This window comes from Zingiber officinale, chromosome 1B (genome assembly GCF_018446385.1).
Source record: "Zingiber officinale cultivar Zhangliang chromosome 1B, Zo_v1.1, whole genome shotgun sequence".
In the NCBI taxonomy this organism is placed as follows: Eukaryota; Viridiplantae; Streptophyta; class Magnoliopsida; order Zingiberales; family Zingiberaceae; genus Zingiber; species Zingiber officinale.
In genome coordinates this window covers 136,784,112-136,790,935 of record NC_055986.1, presented here as the reverse complement: position 1 = coordinate 136,790,935, position 6,824 = coordinate 136,784,112, and the positions used below count along the sequence as shown (strand labels likewise).

Sequence of the window (6,824 nt, the reverse complement as noted above, 5' to 3'; positions counted from 1 at the left end):
TATTAGCTTTCCTGTGCTTGATGCAATGATTGAACACCTCTTTTCTCGGGCATTAGGAACAAAGGTGTTTGCTTTTTCTTCAGAAGAAAACAATGCAATACTGAAAAAAAAAACATCTCAACTATCACAAACAAAAGAATGATATGTTTGTTATTAACCACTTACGAATCAAATAAAGTTGTGCTAGAATATTGAGGGTGATGGGAATTTAGATAAAGAATTTTTTTTTTTACTGTACAAGGTTTATTAGTAAAGAGATTATTTTGCTGATCTCTTTCATCCTATATCTTTTACAATCCATCATGGTATCTTACTGGACATAAACTTCAAACGATGCCTAACAAAATATCAAAAATAGTACCTGAGCCAAAATTCTCAAACACATCAATCCTCTTCTTCCTTTGGTTTATCTTACGGTAAACATTTTCGTATATTTCCTTTACGGCACCCTCTTCTTCCCTGGTACTTTCTATACCAAACACATCAACCCTCCCATGGAGCCTCTATATAAAACAATGCCTATGCGCTATAACTCATGATATATGTCATGCAAACTTTATATGCATTCAGTATCATCAGTTTATGGAGGTAAAGGAAAGATTAAAGTGATTGTTGTCTAATTCATAACCAATTCTACCTTGATCCTTTCTAGCTTGATGTATTACCATATTAAAATTCCTAATTGCTTTCGCATGATGTGATTTTTCTCTATTCTTGTCCATTGTTTTTATGTAACTGCTAAAGTACTACTTGTGTTAACTATGAACTCTGAACAATGCTGAACAAATCATCAAGAATATTATTATTGTTTCCACAAGTTCTCACAAAATTGTGTATAATTGATCTAAATAGTTAGCAAATGCAATTTTATGATTGTTTTTTCAGAAAGATATATAAAGGAAGACCTTGAGCCTCCATCCCCCAATAACTTATAATTGTTGTAAGACATTGACATTGTTGTAATACAATTTCAAAGTGTGTTGTATCCCAAAGGTTCAACTAACTGGGGCTCTGACAATATTAATCTTAACTCACCAAGAATTCATGATGTTAAACTAATCAACTCTGGCCAGTTGCTAAGACAAAAATAAAGCACTGACCTGTAACACATTTAACCAATATGTAAGGCACACACTGTGTTGTGTTGTCCCAAGAAAGTTCCAAGCACTCTATGCCGCTGGGTTTTGTGGCATGAAACTTTTGTCATAATGAAGATAAATGTCACTGTGTATTGAGAAATCGAAGACTCCAATCAGTCGAGAGGGTGAGAAAACTAAAATTTTGCAAGGACGTGTATGTGATTGAGTTTGAGCAAGAAGAAATGTGAAGTTCCCCTCAAGTTTGCACTTAGCTAACATTTTTATCCGAGAAGACCATATATCTCCAAATTCCGAGCAAAAATTTGTGTGCAAGATGATTGATCACTAAATCCTAAGGAGATATGAATGCCAGTCTTATTTCTCAGTAATAAATTAAAGATGGAATTAAATAGAATTCTCGATGTCAAAAGGACAAGAAGTTGTATTGCAATATATGAGTCTTATTTTGTGATTTGAAGTTCCTTTAGTTCCTTAAAAAAAATTTTGAATCAGTATTGCTTGTTGGGCTATTTTTGGAAGAAAGAACTGGAGGTGAGAAAAGGTATGCCGTTTGTTCGAAAACATATCACCGAACACTGTGAGAAAAATTGAGATCTCAGGGCACCATTTGAAAAAAAAAATCACCTAGATTCGAAGCTATCAGTTGTCCTAGAACTAAGATCCTAGACATTCAGCTAATAGTTATCACATGAACACCCAATTCTTAAAATTCATGGGCTTCTATGATTCGAATGGCTTTCTTGCATTTATCAAAAAAAAAAATGTGCATATATATCAGCATACCTATATACATATTGAAAAGCACCAAGTATCGTTGCTTCCTCAGATGTTGCTTGCTCTCCCAATAACTTTAAAGCATCCGGCGCATAAGTGCTAATTATGCATCCATCATATATATCTTTGGAACAATCTTCTCCGACCACACAGCATCCTGCCAAAAAGGCATTTTCAAGAACTAACTAAAATGTGCACCAGAAATTCAACTTGCATAATGAGTTATTGTAGTTTCCCAAAAAGAAAAAGAGAAAAAAAAACATGATCTGCTCATTGTGTTCTAATAATACATTAAGATTGTGTTCCAAGGCAATGTTAAACCTTTAAGTTTATCGATATAAATATCAATGATCATTGATTAGGTAACTGAAAGTTGTTTACCTGCATCAGTACTAAAAACTGATTCCACAGCACACCTTGTTCTAATAGTACATGATCTGCTCTCCAATTCTTCTCTTATCTACTTATAATAAGCATCAACTTTGAGTCAAAAGTTTACAAAGAATGAGTTCAAACACTCGGGGAGAGGCAATACCTTGTCGACGTAGCACTGTGAACGTGACTTGACAGTGAGCCACTGTGGACGGTCGAATAGCTGAAATGTGAATGGAAGCATTAGAGAGATCAGAATAAGGGAGAAGGGAAATGGAGAAATAAGGATGCTAAGTTGAATAAGCTCTAGCAAACAACAAAACTTTTGACAACACAGAAGATACATCACTAAGCATGTAACATGCAACTTATACAGTTACAAAGCACCAAAAATAGTCTGTTCAAATAAAGTGCTAAATAAGAAGAATGAAAATGTGGCAATGCATTACTTCATAATTAACAACGGCAAGAGTCACAAAAGGATATTGACCTGAAGAAGGTGGCTCACAGTCTCATAATTAACTTATAACTCATCATGAATTCTTTAACTTTGTCTCCCTAACCATTCCTCCATTTCATCGTACCTGAAACACCACAAGTATCACAAATGAACAATCCACAACAACAAAAGATTTTTTTTGTTTGTTTGTTTAGAATTGAGGCATCAATGGTGGTTGCCTCACATGTGGTATCCACGTTTGGAGAGGTTCATGGTTGGAGAAGTGAAGGTCTCTGTGAGCAGCAGGCTTGCGCCTGCTGCATTGACATTAGGGTACACGTAGCTTACTTTGTCTCGAGCAGATGTCATGAACAGGAATGTCGCATGGCCAAGTCCAGCAAGCTTGGTCGACAAGATCAAATCATAGTATCGATTCTGTCAACAAATTCGTAAAAAGCTAGTGAGATTTCTATTGTCATTCCATTTCAAGGATCATGTGTTTTTCCCCCTTTCATTTGTACCTTTAACAAACCGATCATGTTGACGTACTCCGCCGGCTCCGGGAAATCTTCGTCGGGGTCATACACATTCGCCCACCTCACATTCTTGTTCACCTCGTACACCTGCTTCCCCCTGGGCAAGGCAACGACATCGATCTACACGCCGGGGTACCTATCCTTGATGAGCTGGATCACGGGGAAGAAGAGGAGGTTCTCGTAGACTCCGTCGGAGATGACGCAGCAGCAAAGGTGCACGTCGCCACGGACCCTGGAGGCGAGCGGGGCGAGCTCAACATTGAATCCCATGGGAAACTTGAGGAAGCCGTAGGGGTTGGAGGGGTTGTCGGGAGGGCGAGGGTCCTCCTTCTGCTTTCCGTCGGCGAAGAGGGATCCGTACTCGATGTGTCGAAGGGGTCGAGCCAAGGGTTCTTCTTCTTCTTCGCGGCGGTGGCGACGAATCGGAGCCGTCCTCGCTGAGGATGGTACGCCGAGGAAGAGGATAGGGCATGGGTGTGGATTGGGGAAGGGAATGCGTGGGAGATGGGGAAGGAAAAGCTACAGGAGTGCGAAGAAGGTCTCCTCTTCTCACCCAAAGGAAGGAGTTGGAGGAGATGCGGTGTGGTTGGATGGAGAAGGAAGGGGTGTCGATCTAGGAAGGGGAAGAGGGAGATGAGGTTGAGAGAGATGGTCAGGTTTAGGTTTAGGTTTAAGCTGAGAGAGATGGTCGGAGGAAGGGGCGCGATATAGGTTTAGGTTTGGAGGGAACTTTGTGAAGTGTTGTAAATTTTAGCTAGTGGGAAAATTAAAATATTTTATTTTGGTTCATTAACACCGAGTTTTAAAAACCGCTGTTAAAATCGGTGTCTATTAACGAAAAAAGGCGCTCATAGACATCGCCTAAAAAACCGATGTCTATGAGCGAAAATCTGCGCTCATAGACACCGGTTTTTGGAAAAATCGGTGTAAAATACTCAAAGACGTCGATTTTTGCTTAAAATCATTGTTGTTCCACCGATGTCTATGAGGGTTTTTCTTGTAGTGATACCACGGGCGGCGGTGCAATGGAAACAAAAAAAGGGTGACACAAAAAGGAAAGTCAGCGCTCTCGCCTAAGGCCGAAGAAGGGCCATCAGCGACTAGATCTGTGCTGACAACTGCTCTGCTGATCAACGACAAAGGCATGATGGAGACCTCGCAGCGAGAGGTAGAAGGAGGAGAGGATCGGACGAAGAGGAGAAGAATAGGGAATTAAGAAGTTAGAACTTAGGGTTTTTATTTATACCTTACGTTAATTAATCCAAGTTAATTAAATCAATCAACACCCACTTTAATTAGGATGTCAAATAGGTTTTCTCCTAGCCCATTAGATTCATCCCCTTAAATATGTCATACGACCTACATTTAATTCCTTAAAAAAGTTTAGAAAATTCTTTAAGGTTATTTTTCTAATAACACTTATTATTTAATTGTCGTATCTTACAGGCGACTTCCTCCATCCGATATTTTCTTCGTCCAATTCTATAAGATCTTCTCCAGAGCAAGGTATGAGATTTGTTGTTTCGTACAATATTTCCATTCTATTTTTCAATATAATGTCCTCGATCCCACATCGACAGTTGTCACACTCTACGGCAGACAGGGCACCAAGTCTATGGCGTGGGCGACGGGTGGACCATGCACTTTATAATTTATATATATACATACACACGATATATACGTTTCGTGTTGAAGTTGTGTTTTTAGATATTTTTAAGATTTGTGAACATTAATTATGAACAGTAAAAAGTGAACAACAATTGTGAACAGTAAAAAGTAAACAATACTTGTGAACAGTAATTGTAATTATGAATATTAAAACATAAATAGTAATTTCAAATAGGGATTACTAGATCTAGACATTTTGGAAGGGTATTTTTATCATTGCTTCTCATGAGTTATGTCTTATTGTTCAAGTTTCACCCTGACTTATGTAGGTCTTATAATGAGCTTTCAGTAGCTCTTGCTACCCAACTTAGTCAGTACAAATTTTACAAGCTTAAACCATGAGACAGATCTTAACTTTTGAAGATAATGAGATGAAAACAGAGCCTTTTTATTAAGCTACCTTCAAAATTTTACAAAAAAATATACAAATTAGGAAACTTAAAACATACTTATCTAGTCATAGACTTACATAGGGAAATTATATAAATAAGGTACAAGTTTACATAGGATTTTTATATCAAAATTATATTTTTCAGAGATTTGTAAGATTTATGAATAATAATTATGACCAGTAAAAAAAGTGAACAATAATTTTAAACAATGATGGCTAAATTTAGATATTTTGGAAGAATATTTTTATCATTGCTTCTCATCAGTTAAGGTTATTTACCAAGTTAAATTTATGGACTTATGTATTAATTTATATGTATTCATATAATATATTACACCTGTAATGTATATATACCCGATAATTATATATATATATATATAATTTTGGTATATCATCGTAAATTCTAAACAGGATATTTATTTATTTATTTATCTTCGCTTACCAACGCTACGATTTAACCGTCTTCTCCATGTTCGCCCACAGGATAAATTCCGATCGGTTCAGTGGTTTAAAGGTCCTAAAATTTAAACCCTCGCCTGTAACATAAATTCGGAAGTTTGAGGCAAGGGGGGCCGTTTTGCTTTAATTATTCAAAATTGTTTCTTGACAGAATAAATGTTCGGCCGAGAATCTTTTGACTAATTGGGCTTTAAATGGGCTCGTCAGATGATGATCAAAAGCGGCAAATGATGTAATTTTTTTTTTTTTAAGATATGCACCAGATGCAAGTCTAAATTTACAATTAGGTGGCCTACGAACAGGAAGAACACCTACTGTTCAATCACATTTAATGCAAGAATATTATTGTGTCTATTCTAGAAATTTGACCTCATCCGATGATGTGTGGACTAAACTACCCGGGTCAATTTAATCAGCTCATTAATAGATGAATAAGATTGACCCGTGCATTTATTTGCAGCAGAAGGCAATTATGAGTTATTTCCCACCAACTCCCAACCGCTTCATGTATCCCTCGCACCTAAAAAGATAAAAAGATAGCGCGTGTATTTTATTATTATTATTATTGCACCTCATACCATTTCATTTGGGTCAAATCTATCGAAATTAGGTTAGCCATCTACGCAAACCTGCTGGATCATTACTTATCTTTGACTGTGGCTGTTTACATTGAATTATTCTTCAAATTTCAATAAAAATGAAGTTCTCATCGTGTCTATTTACATTGAATTGGAACTCTCTGGTGGCATATATGTGTGTATTTAATGCTTAATCACTCGAAAGAATTTCAATTAATATTTGCACAATAAAGGTCATATGGTTGTCGCAAACAACAGAGAGCATCAATATATATACGAACACTGTTCATATTTATTAGAAAATTAATGCACTTAAATCCGTGATACATACGTCAACATTTCAACTTAATTTTAGTAATTATCAATGACAATGACAATATAATGAAAAACAATTTAGACATTAAAGGTACAATATTAATTTAAGCTCATCTCATATTGATAAAATACAGGAGAAAATACAATAGGACAGTCTGAGCGGTGCAATAATTAAGACATAAGAGATAATTA

At 36.5% G+C, this 6,824-nt stretch overlaps 1 long non-coding RNA gene and 1 pseudogene across 1 annotated transcript; both read right to left on the bottom strand.

The window, feature by feature from the left end:
• Positions 1 to 2,018: 2,018 nt before the first annotated feature.
• Positions 2,019 to 2,464, bottom strand: LOC122001786. Its single transcript, XR_006117480.1, has 3 exons — positions 2,410 to 2,464; positions 2,256 to 2,334; positions 2,019 to 2,031 (listed from the first exon to the last, which is right to left on the bottom strand). It is a non-coding gene; the product is annotated as an uncharacterized LOC122001786 (long non-coding RNA).
• Positions 2,465 to 2,790: 326 nt separating this feature from the next.
• Positions 2,791 to 6,358, bottom strand: LOC122042512 (annotated as a pseudogene).
• Positions 6,359 to 6,824: the final 466 nt, after the last annotated feature.